The sequence below is a fragment of the Salvia splendens genome, chromosome 7, assembly GCF_004379255.2.
Source record: "Salvia splendens isolate huo1 chromosome 7, SspV2, whole genome shotgun sequence".
Classification (NCBI taxonomy): Eukaryota; Viridiplantae; Streptophyta; class Magnoliopsida; order Lamiales; family Lamiaceae; genus Salvia; species Salvia splendens.
This window is the reverse complement of record NC_056038.1, coordinates 14,736,137-14,751,624: the sequence shown is the minus strand read 5'-3', so window position 1 is coordinate 14,751,624 and position 15,488 is coordinate 14,736,137. Positions and strand designations below refer to the sequence as shown.

Genomic DNA, 15,488 nt, shown 5'->3' with positions numbered 1-15,488 from the left:
ATGACAACTCGTTTCAACAGCCGTTAGATCTCCTCAATCGTTTACAGAGACAACAAGAGAAGTGTATTAAGAAAGGGAAGGGGAAACAATACCTTGCAGAAATGTGAGTGAGTGTTGGACCGAAAGAAGCAAACTCCAGCCAGCAGGCTCCCCTCCAGCTAATACTCTGCAAAGCTGCAGGTAACAGCCCTTGCTTTCCCTACCCAAACCGGTTATAGTCCGGAAATCAGCCCCCACAGTGCCACCTCTAGTGTGCACCTGCAAAAGAAGACAAATTCATGAATGAATCAGAGTACAAGGCAGCACAAAACACCAAAATCAGTTAAAGAATGCTGCAAGGTCAGCCAAGTACCTCAGTCATTGTGCAGCTTTCAGTTACAAGCTGTGCATAAATATGCCAATCTCCTCCTCAGTTCCATCCCCCACCACACAACAAACTAGTTACTAAACGGAGCAGCAAGCGGAGGAGCAAGAGAGGTCAAGACCAAGGAAGGGAGTAGCTTAGCAAGTTCAGCGGAGTTACAAGGGAAAGGTAACACCCATCAGCTTAAATCTCAAGTTTAATGGCATCATTCGAGCATGATAGAAACAAAACATGGAAACGATTTATGATAACATGAGAATCTGAGAAATCAGTAAACCTCCCTTGCACATACCCCAGCCTCATTAGGATGCATGTCTAGGGTAGTGTAGCACTTTTGAGACTGGAGGAAAGGAACCATGGAATGGTGTCTTCCACACAGAATCAGTCACATAGAAGCACAACCACATTGCTTTTCAAACGCGAACTAGGACTAGACTATGACAAGAGAAAGAAGATAACTAGTAGGAACTTAGCTTCGGCGAGGCGACTGCCTGATTAAACGGCGCACTGCTACGAGGGTCTCCGCAGCGGCAGAACCGCCGTCTGCGTGTCACCCCTAAGCCGAGGGGTCCAGCGTCGCCGAAGGGAGGAAGATGGAGGCGACGGCAGCGTGGACCGAGGGATGCCGCTGAAGGACGGAGAATACGACGTCTTCCCTCCACGGGTGATCCCTCCGCGAACAAAACGTCGTCAAGATTGCCCGTACAAGGTTATGCCTCAAAGGGGGAAGAGATGGTGGGTAGTGGGTCGCCGGTTAGACAGCGACGAGTCCTCCACCTCCCCAGGTTTCCGAATTTTAGACCCCTTCTTGCCGAGTAGGAGACAGAGGGTGGGAGCGGTCGTGCGATGCGGAGAGGAACGGAATAGAAATGGGCTGACTCCGGTTCCTCACACGCCGGCGAGGAGCGCTGAAGGTGGCGGGGTGCGAAATCGCCGAGAGGAAGGAGAGAAAGGGGGCTAGGGTTCCTCATTTTCAATTTGGGGATTTTTGAGAAATGAGAGAGAGATAGTGACGATGGTTGGTGAAGGGGGTATTTGGGCCTTTTCCACTATTCATCACTTGGGCCTGGAATTAATTAAGCTGGGCCAGATTAAATGAGAAGAAGAAAAGAATTGGGCCAATTAGTTAAGCTGGACCGAAAATGCTTAATGAAATAATACCTTGGCCCAGATTAAGTAAACTCCTTGCTGAACTTAAGAAATTAGTTCTCGGTTTAATACTTTTAGTGAAGAGCCTCTTTTCAAGTATAATGGAAATTATTTCCTAAGCCACGGAAGAAAAGAACTTATAAACCGTGAGTGAAATAAAGGCCAGTGAATAATTAAGGCGGACTATAATAGTCACAGAAAGTATTTCTTAAATACTTAAGATAATCCGAGAATTCTAATACCGAACGGGTCAGCCGGTTACAGAACAAATTAAATCACCGATTTAAAGATTTAAGACTTCTAATTTTAGAAGGCAGAAATTAAAATAATAAGCACACGCTTAGGCATGCATTCATGCAAGATTTTTGAGGTCTAATTTAAATATATTAATTTTGTAAAGGAACGTCGTCGTTCGACGCATAATCTCAGAACAGGGGAAAGCACCTATTTTGCAAGAGTTAAGCAATTGAGGTGTGGGCTTCTTTCCTTTTTATTTACAGAACTCTATGAGAATAAGTGTGAACGTTTGAATGAATTGTCATGCCATGTTTTATTTTGTGATTGCCATTCATGGTTAAAACGAATTCGGGTCCCAGTAGGTCAGTAAATCCTACTCGGACTAGTGTACACATAGGGACCGTGAGCTAGCGCAAGGTTGGCCGGTTCGTGGGTCGTGAGCTAGCGCCAGGTTGGCCGACCCAGTGATCGTGGAATGTGGCCACATTCCCGATTCACACAGCTTGACATGGTATATCATCAGAAAGTTAAAAGACTGCAGTCTATTTCAGAAAGAAATAACAGATTTTAGTGACCGGGACTTGTTTTCAGAAAAACCCCGCGTTCACTCAGCTTGGCAGACAATTAAAAGAAAAACAGTTTCGGCATAAGCCACTGAGTATATCAAGTACTCAGCCCTGCATATTGTTTTCCTAAATGTGCAGGTTGATCGATCGAGGCAGAGGAGGTGTTGGGACTGAAGATGAAATAAAAGAAGGGTAGCTAGTGTAGTATGTCTCCATACATGTTATACTTGTCTTGGAACTCTTCCGCTGCATAGACCTAGCTTTGTCTCAGTAAAGACAATGTCCCCCTTTTCACTCTGATGTAATAATTTGCTATTTTGATGACTTTTAGACAGTATTTCCTTAATTTCAGTAATTATGATGATGTGTTGAGACCGTTTAGAATTTTTAGTCGCGAAATAGCTGCGCTTTCTTTGACTAGGAAGTTGTGGTCGTGACAGAGTGGTATCAGAGCACTTTTCTTTCGCTCTGACCCAAGAACCTTCTTTCTAAGCCTCAGTCCAGAACAGTAGCACTAGGCTAGAAAGTGAACAGAATGATCAGTACAAGATCCCAACACCTCAGCTCGACACGATCAACTGCACCAGAAACAGGGGTCGACGCCCGCTCGTCCAGAAAAGAGAATTCTGAATAAAGAAAATATTTTTTTTCATTTTGAGAAAGAAAATGAAATTTTCTAAGTTTTTCCAGAAAAAGAAAATAATTTTCACAGCCCTCATGGGAACGAAAATGTTTATTTGAAATGCTTGCAAGATGCAACGTGATAGCTGATACTTTGCATGAGATATGCTTACTGTATCTGTGTTTTATGAGCTTGACATGAATGTATAGATGTCATGGGGACTATGTATGTGAACCTAGAGTGCTTTAGAGAAGTACCTTAGGTAAGACATGCAGAATCAAGTATTAGCAGAATGAGAACTTGTTACCGCCTTCCACGGCGACGAGACCAACTGAACTCATCAGTTAGGGAGAACCCCTAATTCCACAGAATTTCAAAAAAAAAAAAAAAAATCAATCAACAACGAACCAGAAAGTATCGTTGCAATATCAATAGACAGCAAAGAAAGGAAGTCCATTCCTTTGAGCATACAGATAGTACATATATAGATATATGTGTATACCAGCCGGTTATGAGACATAGCCACAGACAAATCTAGTACGACCTCTTCGAGAGACAACGACTCAGTTCATACCATCTTTTACAGCTTTTCGCATACTTGTATATGCATACTTTCAGTTACGAGCCGTTTTGAGGGCTTTTCTTCTTTTATGTAGAGATGGCACGACAGCGTTTTACCCACCGACGCCCACTCCGGACAGGTGCTGATCCAGATGCGGTGGTACGTTACTACAGGACGTACCGGCGTTGCCACGGGGACACTCTCGCCGAATTCGTCGCCCATTATGGTAAGCTATGGGAGGAGGCGAATTGGCATGGGGTGAAACCCTACGAGGGCATCATGAGACTGGTGGAGTTGTTCCCACCGGAGTGGCAGGGGTGGATGGCAACCACAGCCCAGTTGTACACTTCTTCGCGGCCTCCGACCTATGAGCCGATAGGAGACATGCCGGGCTTCTTGAGTGCAGTCTCGGCAGGGTGTTTCCACTTTGGGAACGGGCCCCCGCCAGACATGCAGGCCCCGGGGAGTGAGCGGTTCCGTAGCCTGCCACCTTTGGCCCTGATGCGGGCGGCAGACGGGGTATTTGAGGAGGGACAGTCGTCCCGAGTTCCCGGCCGTCGCAGGAGTAGGGCAGAGATAGGAGATGTGTCGGAGTCCAGCGACGAGTTTGAGCCGATGGAGAGTGGCACAGGAGGTGGAGAGAGCAACGAGGATCCAGAGGAGGAGGATCCAGAGGAGGAGGATCCAGAGGAGGAGGATCCAGAGGAGGAGGATCCCGAGGAGGACATAGTAGGGGACGATGATGATGACGAGGAGCCGCAGATTGGCAGTCTCACGGACCAGATAGTGGGGGTCAACCCTCCACAGCCCCTCGAGCCACCACCAGAGATTCCTCCACCACCCATGGAGCCATTTCCCGAGGAGTTGGAGCAGCCCCTCCACCCAATAGATGAGGCGTTCTACAAGGGGCTATACTACTACGCCAAGCATGTGGACAAGGATTTCGTCTCCGACCTCGACGTACCAGTGGCGCCTTGCATGGCCCCAGAGATCCCGCAGCCGGTCGTCGCCTCCGAGGGCGAGGAGGAGGTATGGTCACCTATAGAGATGCCCCTCCCTGGGACGAGCCACGACGACCCGATGTGGATCGACAGTGACTCGGAGTAGGGGTCGGTCAGACGGGTCATAGCCGTGCTAGCGTAGTAGATTAGTTTCCTTTCTTTTGTAGAACTTCGATGATGTCATATGTAAAAGATATTAAGACCTCGCGAGAGGCAATTTTCCACTCTATGATGAATGCATATGACGTTGCACAAATTATGGCTCCTATTGATTTATTTTAAGTATATGCATGAAAGAAAATGCATAAGATATGAAATGAATCCTAAAGAGATACACACTTTGTTATTGAAGAAAGTGAATAACTAGTACTAACATCACTTTATAAACAGAATGCCTCCCAGAAGACAAGCAGGCAGGCCGAGAAGGTACGCGCAAGTACCAGAGCAGATACCTAGGAGAGACCAGGCTGGGGGAGCAGGAGCACAACCGCCACCTCCTCCACCACCGCCTCCTGCAGTGCCGGAGAGGCGAGTGGAAGAAACATTTCTCAAACAGAACCCACCTGTGTTCAATGGTCTGGGGAATCCTGCTGCAGCAGAGACCTGGGTGCGTGCGATCGAGCGCATCTTTGATTTTCTTCGGTGCACCGACAGAGAGCGACTCTCATGTGTGAAGTTGCTGCTGGTTGAGTCCGCCGACTTCTGGTGGGAAGCTAGGCGAAAGGTTATGACTCGCGAACAGTTGGAGCACCTGACCTGGGAGGAGTTTAAGAATGAGCTGTACGGCAAGTACATCCCCAAGAGCTACCGCAAGGCCAAAGAGGTGGAGTTTTACAGTTTGAAACAGGGAAAGATGACAGTGACCGAGTACGATAGGTTATTCTGTGACATGTCACGCTATGCGCCTGAACTAGTAGACACGGACGAGAAAATGGCCGAAAAGTTTTGTACTGGCCTGAGATCGGAAATAAGAATGGCTCTGGCCAGTCATGGAGGTCTGTCTTATGTCGAGTCATTGGGCCGGGCCCTGGACATTGAGGCAGCTATGCCCAAAGAGAGGCCGACGACACATGTCACCACTGCTCCACCGCCGCCACAGCAGCGGTTCCCTCGAGAAAAGAGGAAATGGGAAGGAGACCGAGTCCCGACTAATGCTAAGCAACCACAGTTTGCCCCTAAGCCACAGCAGAACCGTTGGTACCAAACTGCCCCGACTCCAGCTGCGGAGCGCGGAGCCCAGGCACCTCTATGTGCGAGATGCTCGAAGAGACATGACGGCGAGTGTAAGGCCGGGACTGGTGGATGTTTCCACTGCGGGCAGAAGGGACATTTTGCCAGAAACTGCCCGAGCAAGGCGACTGGAACGGGAGGACAGCGTCCGCAACTGCGGGCACTCCAGGTTGAACCAAGGAGAGAGAAGGCGATGCTCCCTGCACCACGTCCTCAGCGACAGCTACGCCCGAGACTTCCCCCACAGGCAAGAGCCTTCGCACTGCAGCAGAAGCAGGCCAGGGCCGAGGAAGGGAAACGGGAGCAAGGCAATTTGGCAGGTATGGGAACTCTCCTCAACGTACCAATCGCCCTTTTGTTTGATACCGGTGCATCACACTCCTTTATATCAACATCTTGTGTGGATACTTTGAACTTGCCTACGGACGTGATGGAACATAGTATGAGGGTGTCCTCACCCGTAGGAGGCCTGATAGATATCACACGAACGTGCTCAAACATAAAATTTTCCATGGGAAACCTGAACCTAGTAGCTCATAACTTACATGTGATGTTGATGTGGAGCGTCGACATTATACTAGGAATGGATTGGTTAGCCGAGAACTACGCCACAATCCGTTGTAAGGAGAGACAGATAGCGCTACAATACCCTGGGACAGAACCCGTAATGTTTCATGGGATCTCCATGAGGAAACGAAAATCGATTATTTCTGCCCTGCAAGCAACAACCATGATGAGGAAAGGATGCCCTGCATACCTCGTCTTTTTGAACGAAGAAGAGAAAAAGGACAAGAAAATTGAGGACGTGGCAATAGTACGAGAATATCCTGATGTATTCCCAGAAAAGCTACCAGGCTTGCCACCAAACAGGCAATTGGAGTTCAGCATCGATCTGGAACCAGGATCAGCTCCAATATCAAAGGCGCCTTACAGAATGGCACCAAGGGAGTTAGAGGAACTCAAAATGCAATTACAGGAACTACTAGACCTGGGCTTCATTCGACCCAGTGTGTCGCCGTGGGGCGCACCAGTACTTTTTGTAAAGAAGAAAGATGGCACCTTAAGGATGTGTATCGACTATCGAGAGCTGAACAAAATAACCCTCAAGAACAAGTATCCTTTACCGAGAATCGACGACCTCTTCGATCAGCTGCAAGGAGCTGGAGTGTTCTCGAAGATGGATTTGAGATCGGGTTATCACCAGTTGAGAGTTCGACAAGACGATATACCAAAGACTGCGTTCCGCACCAGATATGGCCATTATGAATTTACGGTAATGCCTTTTGGGCTTACCAATGCTCCAGCTGTGTTCATGGACCTAATGAACCGCGTGTTCCACCCGTACCTGGACAAGTTCGTTCTGGTCTTCATAGATGATGTGCTCATCTATTCGAAGAACAAAAAGGAACACGAGGAACATTTGAGAGCCACCTTGGAAACGTTAAGAGCCGAGAAACTCTATGCTAAGTTCAGCAAGTGTGAGTTCTGGCTCAATGAAGTGAATTTCCTTGGACACATAGTGACAGCAGAAGGGATCCGAGTAGACCCCGCTAAAGTTGAAGCCGTGCAACGTTGGCAGTCACCAGCAACGCCCAATGAAATTCGAAGTTTCCTAGGACTGGTAGGATACTACCGAAGATTCATTGAGGGGTTTTCTAAAATAGCAAGGCCGATGACTCAACAACTCAAGAAAGGAGTTAAAGTCAACTGGACCCCAGAATGTGAAGCAAGTTTCCAATTGCTTAAGGAAAAGTTGACCACAGCGCCGGTGCTAGCCGTACCAGAGGCGGGAGTCGACTATGTGGTGTATACAGATGCATCGAAGGTCGGACTCGGGTGCGTGCTGATGCAGAGGGGTAAGGTGATAGCATATGCGTCACGCCAATTGAGGCCGCACGAGTTGAACTATCCGACGCACGATCTGGAATTAGCAGCAGTGGTCCATGCGCTGAAGATTTGGAGACATCACCTCTACGGAGTTCGGTGTGAGATCTTCACAGATCATAAGAGTCTCAAATACTTTTTCGAACAGAAAGATCTGAATATGAGACAGCGCAGATGGCTGGAACTAGTCAAGGACTACGACTGTGGTATAAACTACCACCCAGGCAAAGCCAATGTAGTAGCAGATGCTTTGAGCAGAAAGACAGCGCCTCAAGCAGCTGTTTTCCTCACACAAGAGGAAGAGCTTATCCGGGAATTCGCCAAGATGCGGCTGGAAATAGTAAGAGCCCCGGAGACAGTGGACAGCAGAATATCCACCTTGGTCATAGAACCAGATTTAAGAGCCAGAATTGTGGAAGCCCAGAGAGACGATGACGCTCTAGAAAAGATCCGTCTCAGAGTAAGGACGGGAAAAGGGGAATACTACCACGAAGAGGCGGATAATGCTCTCACTTTCAAAGGGAGATTATGCGTACCCAATAAGGAGACACTCAGAAATGAGATCATGAGTGAAGCTCATGAGACACCCTATACTGCCCATCCTGGAAGTACGAAGATGTATCAGGACTTGAAGAAGCAATTTTGGTGGGATGGCATGAAGAGAAGCATAGCGTCATTTGTGGAAAAATGCCTGGCTTGTCAGCAAGTGAAAGCTTTGCATCAACGACCCTATGGAAAGTTGCAGCCTCTCGAGATTCCAGAATGGAAATGGGAGCATATAGCAATGGATTTTGTGACAGGATTGCCAAAATCACAACGGGGAAACACGGCCATCTGGGTTGTAATCGATCGCCTCACCAAAAGTGCTCATTTCATACCAATTCGTATCACATACGGTTCAGACAAGTTGGCACAGATTTACGTGCGAGAGATCGTACGTTTACATGGTGTCCCAGTAACGATCACCTCAGATCGAGATTCAAAATTTACTTCTAGATTTTGGATAAGCCTACAGCGAGAGTTAGGCACTCAGCTGAATTTCAGCACAGCGTTCCATCCACAGACGGACGGACAGTCCGAAAGGACGATCCAGACATTGGAAGATATGTTAAGAGCTGTAGTGCTCGACCGTGGAGTGAGCTGGGAGTCAGTACTTCCACTTATAGAGTTCGCCTACAATAACAGTTACCAGGCAACTATTGACATGGCTCCATACGAGGCATTATACGGGAAAAAGTGCAGATCACCACTTTACTGGGATGAAGTTGGTGAGAGAAGGATTCTCGGACCGGACTCGGTAGAGGAAATGATAGAAATTGTCCGACAAATCCGAGGGAGAATCAAGGAAGCTCAAGATAGACAGAAATCCTATGCAGATGCTCGCAGAACGGATTTACAGTTCAAGACAGGAGACAAGGTCTTTCTGAAAATATCCCCATCGAAAGGGATAACCAGATTTGGCGTCAAGGGCAAGCTGAAACCGCGTTTTATCGGACCTTATGAGATCCTAGAAACAGTCGGCCCTGTGGCGTACAGATTAGCGCTCCCGCCAAGTTTCGGGAATGTTCACAATGTGTTTCATGTATCACAGTTGAGAAAGTACGTGTTTGACCCCAAACACATAGTGCACCAAGAAGAAATGGTGTTAGAACCAGATTTGAGCTATGAAGAAAAGCCAGAAGCAATTCTGGACAGAAAAGTTAAAGAGTTGAGAAATAAGAATATTGTAACAGTGAAAGTCCTATGGAAGCATCACGGCCGCGAGGAGGCGACGTGGGAGCTCGAGGACCAGATGAAAGAGAAGTACCCACAGCTTTTTACCTAACTGAGACAAAATTTCGGGACGAAATTTTTGTTAAGGGGGGTAGAATGTAATAGCCGAGACTTAGATTTCTCGGGAATTATGAAATAAAATACTAGAACTTTTATTGACGAATGAAAGAGTATTTTTATTTCTTGAATAAGGGTACAAGTACAACTTCAGAAATTTCAAAGCCACCAAATTTCAAGTGTTTGGAATTAAATACACACCAATAAACTTTTACATGTTAAGAAAAAGAGAGAATTTCAAATAGAAACCCTATCTCTTTACAAATGAAACTACTAGCTTCGGGCCCTTCTTCTAGCATGGTTTCGGCCCAGTTTCCGATGGCCCGTTGGGCTGAACAGACGAGACAGCAACCGAGAAGAGTCAGCCTCTTGTCCCTGCCAGAAAACAACAAGATAAACAAGAGGTTACATAAGACACTAAAGCTTTTAGTTGGCAAAGTAAGCAAGGATAAGGAACAAACCTACTTTGAGCTTTGAAGACCAAAACTTACCGAAAAAAAAAGAAAGGTAAGAGGTTGCTTTATCCCTGCACTCCACGGCTCACACCAGCCAAACGAGCAGCCACCAAGCACGGCAGTTCGGCACCGAGTTCGGCAGTTCGCCACCAAGCACGGCAGTTCGGCACCGAGCTCGGCAGTTCGGCACCAAGCTCGGCAACTCCGTGATCTGGAGAGAAAGATCAAAACATGAAGAAGAGCTCGGCTGTTATGACAACTCGTTTCAACAGCCGTTAGATCTCCTCAATTGTTTACAGAGACAACAAGAGAAGTGTATTAAGAAAGGGAAGGGGAAACAATACCTTGCAGAAATGTGAGTGAGTGTTGGACCGAAAGAAGCAAACTCCAGCCAGCAGGCTCCCCTCCAGCTAATACTCTGCAAAGCTGCAGGTAACAGCCCTTGCTTTCCCTACCCAAACCGGTTATAGTCCGGAAATCAGCCCCCACAGTGCCACCTCTAGTGTGCACCTGCAAAAGAAGACAAATTCATGAATGAATCAGAGTACAAGGCAGCACAAAACACCAAAATCAGTTAAAGAATGCTGCAAGGTCAGCCAAGTACCTCAGTCATTGTGCAGCTTTCAGTTACAAGCTGTGCATAAATATGCCAATCTCCTCCTCAGTTCCATCCCCCACCACACAACAAACTAGTTACTAAACGGAGCAGCAAGCGGAGGAGCAAGAGAGGTCAAGACCAAGGAAGGGAGTAGCTTAGCAAGTTCAGCGGAGTTACAAGGGAAAGGTAACACCCATCAGCTTAAATCTCAAGTTTAATGGCATCATTCGAGCATGATAGAAACAAAACATGGAAACGATTTATGATAACATGAGAATCTGAGAAATCAGTAAACCTCCCTTGCACATACCCCAGCCTCATTAGGATGCATGTCTAGGGTAGTGTAGCACTTTTGAGACTGGAGGAAAGGAACCATGGAATGGTGTCTTCCACACAGAATCAGTCACATAGAAGCACAACCACATTGCTTTTCAAACGCGAACTAGGACTAGACTATGACAAGAGAAAGAAGATAACTAGTAGGAACTTAGCTTCGGCGAGGCGACTGCCTGATTAAACGGCGCACTGCTACGAGGGTCTCCGCAGCGGCAGAACCGCCGTCTGCGTGTCACCCCTAAGCCGAGGGGTCCAGCGTCGCCGAAGGGAGGAAGATGGAGACGACGGCAGCGTGGACCGAGGGATGCCGCTGAAGGACGGAGAATACGACGTCTTCCCTCCACGGGTGACCCCTCCGCGAACAAAACGTCGTCAAGATTGCCCGTACAAGGTTATGCCTCAAAGGGGGAAGAGATGGTGGGTAGTGGGTCGCCGGTTAGACAGCGACGAGTCCTCCACCTCCCCAGGTTTCCGAATTTTAGACCCCTTCTTGCCGAGTAGGAGACAGAGGGTGGGAGCGGTCGTGCGATGCGGAGAGGAACGGAATAGAAATGGGCTGACTCCGGTTCCTCACACGCCGGCGAGGAGCGCTGAAGGTGGCGGGGTGCGAAATCGCCGAGAGGAAGGAGAGAAAGGGGGCTAGGGTTCCTCATTTTCAATTTGGGGATTTTTGAGAAATGAGAGAGAGATAGTGACGATGGTTGGTGAAGGGGGTATTTGGGCCTTTTCCACTATTCATCACTTGGGCCTGGAATTAATTAAGCTGGGCCAGATTAAATGAGAAGAAGAAAAGAATTGGGCCAATTAGTTAAGCTGGACCGAAAATGCTTAATGAAATAATACCTTGGCCCAGATTAAGTAAACTCCTTGCTGAACTTAAGAAATTAGTTCTCGGTTTAATACTTTTAGTGAAGAGCCTCTTTTCAAGTATAATGGAAATTATTTCCTAAGCCACGGAAGAAAAGAACTTATAAGCCGTGAGTGAAATAAAGGCCAGTGAATAATTAAGGCGGACTATAATAGTCACAGAAAGTATTTCTTAAATACTTAAGATAATCCGAGAATTCTAATACCGAACGGGTCAGCCGGTTACAGAACAAATTAAATCACCGATTTAAAGATTTAAGACTTCTAATTTTAGAAGGCAGAAATTAAAATAATAAGCACACGCTTAGGCATGCATTCATGCAAGATTTTTGAGGTCTAATTTAAATATATTAATTTTGTAAAGGAACGTCGTCGTTCGACGCATAATCTCAGAACAGGGGAAAGCACCTATTTTGCAAGAGTTAAGCAATTGAGGTGTGGGCTTCTTTCCTTTTTATTTACAGAACTCTATGAGAATAAGTGTGAACGTTTGAATGAATTGTCATGCCATGTTTTATTTTGTGATTGCCATTCATGGTTAAAACGAATTCGGGTCCCAGTAGGTCAGTAAATCCTACTCGGACTAGTGTACACATAGGGACCGTGAGCTAGCGCAAGGTTGGCCGGTTCGTGGGTCGTGAGCTAGCGCCAGGTTGGCCGACCCAGTGATCGTGGAATGTGGCCACATTCCCGATTCACACAGCTTGACATGGTATATCATCAGAAAGTTAAAAGACTGCAGTCTATTTCAGAAAGAAATAACAGATTTTAGTGACCGGGACTTGTTTTCAGAAAAACCCCGCGTTCACTCAGCTTGGCAGACAATTAAAAGAAAAACAGTTTCGGCATAAGCCACTGAGTATATCAAGTACTCAGCCCTGCATATTGTTTTCCTAAATGTGCAGGTTGATCGATCGAGGCAGAGGAGGTGTTGGGACTGAAGATGAAATAAAAGAAGGGTAGCTAGTGTAGTATGTCTCCATACATGTTATACTTGTCTTGGAACTCTTCCGCTGCATAGACCTAGCTTTGTCTCAGTAAAGACAATGTCCCCCTTTTCACTCTGATGTAATAATTTGCTATTTTGATGACTTTTAGACAGTATTTCCTTAATTTCAGTAATTATGATGATGTGTTGAGACCGTTTAGAATTTTTAGTCGCGAAATAGCTGCGCTTTCTTTGACTAGGAAGTTGTGGTCGTGACATCGTCGTCACAATCTATTTTGTAATCCTCGTTCACGTTGAAGCCTACTCCACTTCGTCCAAGTATTAAACCAAGAGAGTTGTAGCTCTTCTTCCATTGACATATCTTAGAATTGACATGAGGAGTTCCCTTTATTCCCGATTTTGGGAACTCCCTATTGAGGACCTCTTCAATCCGAGTCAAGTATCCAGAGCGGAAACCATTGTCACTTTTCCAACCACGAGCAACAAGATCTTTCAAGGTCCACATTAGTACTTCCTCCTCGCGTGCTGACCAACTTCGCCTTGTACGATCTCCCCTTGCCCTCGTACCAGGCCCGAGCCTACTGCTGTCTGAGTATATAAATGTGGAGATGTTGCAAGCTTTTTATCAATGAAAACATAATTGAATGATTTGAATGAAGGTGGAACTATATATGAAAGATCACCCTCAATGATGACCGATTACTGACCTTGTGTCTCGAGATTTTTCTCAAAGGAATTCATTCTGTAGTAGTCGCCGTTCATGGTTCTACTTACCTCTTGGAATAAGACAAGAAATATATTATTTGAAATAACATAGACATAGATATTATAACATATCCATATACACTACAAATGCAGATTTTAATAACCAAAATCACATGTTCTAACAAATGCATATCCTCATTTGGGACACTAAATATTTGACTCAGACATTGGATGAAATTAAACAAAGAACGGGAATGATGAAGATGCACATGTTTATGTCTTAGTTCCACTACGTTAACAAGCTCTTTGAGTGCACCGCACATAGCCACATTTTGCAGACAAGGAAAAGAGTATTATTTTGTCCAAACTTTTTTCAAACTCCATGTGTAGAAAGCCACATTGTACATAGATTACATACCCACATCTTTACAGAGTTTACAGCAAGAACTATACAAAAATAGTGATAATAGTTTCTGTACTAGGAAGATGTCAATCAAGAAGCCAAAGGCACACCCTAGTTAGCAAAATTCAACAGAAGAAACGCAAACATAGAGGTTCCAACACGAAATTTTTCAAAATCGAAGTCTCTAAAGCAAGATTCCATTTTGATAAAGGAAAAATTAGGAAAAAATTTTGAGTTCATGAAGATGAGTCCGTGCTCACAAAAATATAAATTTCTTCGAAACAATGGCAAAGAATTAAAATTCATGAAAATAAGTCAATAGAAATGGTTCATATGTGTACAGAGGAAATTGAAGAAGCAATTATTTGAACGTGAAAAATCAAAGAAAAGAAGTAAAAAACTTACTGAGAAATGCAGCAGAATGGAAAAATTGGAAGAATAAATGAGTAGGAGATTAGAAGAAAAGAAGAGAGATAATAGTGAAGCTCTTCAAATTTCAGATTTCCCCGCAAAATCTCTATGAGAAACGCGGGAGATGAAAGAGGGAAAATAGATTTTAGTGATTTCCAAAATATTTTAGGGTTACAAGTAAATAAAATTCAAAACTTCCACCAATGTATCAAACATCTGTTTCTAATCGTGGCCAATATACTACTACCCATCAAACATAAGATAAAAGGATTCTGTAATCATATTCTCAGTCAAACACTTGAGAATATTGTAATGGGCTTTATTCTTGTGATTATTATCAAACACACCCTAAGGGGCTTAAGCCCCTAATGAATTGAAAATTTTGATGTTTTTCTAATAATTATTTTTAAAATTTATTCAAATTTTATACAAATTATTTACAAAAGTCCCTATTAATGATCTAAATTATTTAAAAATAAATTTCTAGAGAAAATTTTCAAAATATAGCCGCTCCTACTAATGTCATTTTCTACTTCCGCAACTAAAAATAACAAAATGGGATAGTAGTATTTGTTAATGGAAGGCTTTAGGCTTGAGTATGTATTCGGCTATTTTCCCGCCTCATAGTCCTCCACGTGTCACATGGCTTCATTATCCACACATTCGTTATTCATGTACCTTCACATATTTTTATTTACAAATCATAATCTGAACTCAATTTTTAAAATGTACAAATTTTGGTCAACGAAAGTATAAGTTTAACTTGTGTGAATCTAAGCCGCCTTGTAATTAGACTTTAGTTATAATTTCATTGTAATAATATTTAGACTTTAGTTATAATTTCATTGTAATATTATTTAGACTTTAGTTATAATTTCATTGTAATAATATTTAGACTTTAGTTATAATTTAATTTCCCTTTAAACAGCCTTCGACAAATCCAACAAAATCTATATATACTTGTATACTCCCCCGGATCTGTCCTATAAAACTATGTACATCTGAAATGATACGTGAATTAATGCACAACTTGTAAAGTAAAATAGAGGAGGTGAAAGATAGTTAAAATAGTATTAGTAGATATTTAATGAGTTATAATGGTAGACTGTAGTGGTATAAGTTGTAAATAAATTAATATATATGAATATTTAGTTTGAGACAATTTTCTATAAATTAAAATGCCCATATTTAGAGTTAACTAAATATATCATGCATGCCTCTGCACAGATAGGAGAAAAATTAGATATAAAATGAGCTTATGAGTAATGCACAAAAATTGAAATGCCAATATTATATATTGTTGTGATGCAACTATTATT

The 15,488-nt window shown here is 44.4% G+C and overlaps 1 long non-coding RNA gene across 1 annotated transcript; it reads right to left on the bottom strand.

Annotated features, from left to right (window-relative positions):
- Positions 1 to 9,543: 9,543 nt before the first annotated feature.
- LOC121740837 lies at positions 9,544 to 10,075 on the bottom strand. The gene is made up of 2 exons (XR_006037686.1): positions 9,937 to 10,075; positions 9,544 to 9,820 (listed from the first exon to the last, which is right to left on the bottom strand). It is a non-coding gene; the product is annotated as an uncharacterized LOC121740837 (long non-coding RNA).
- Positions 10,076 to 15,488: the final 5,413 nt, after the last annotated feature.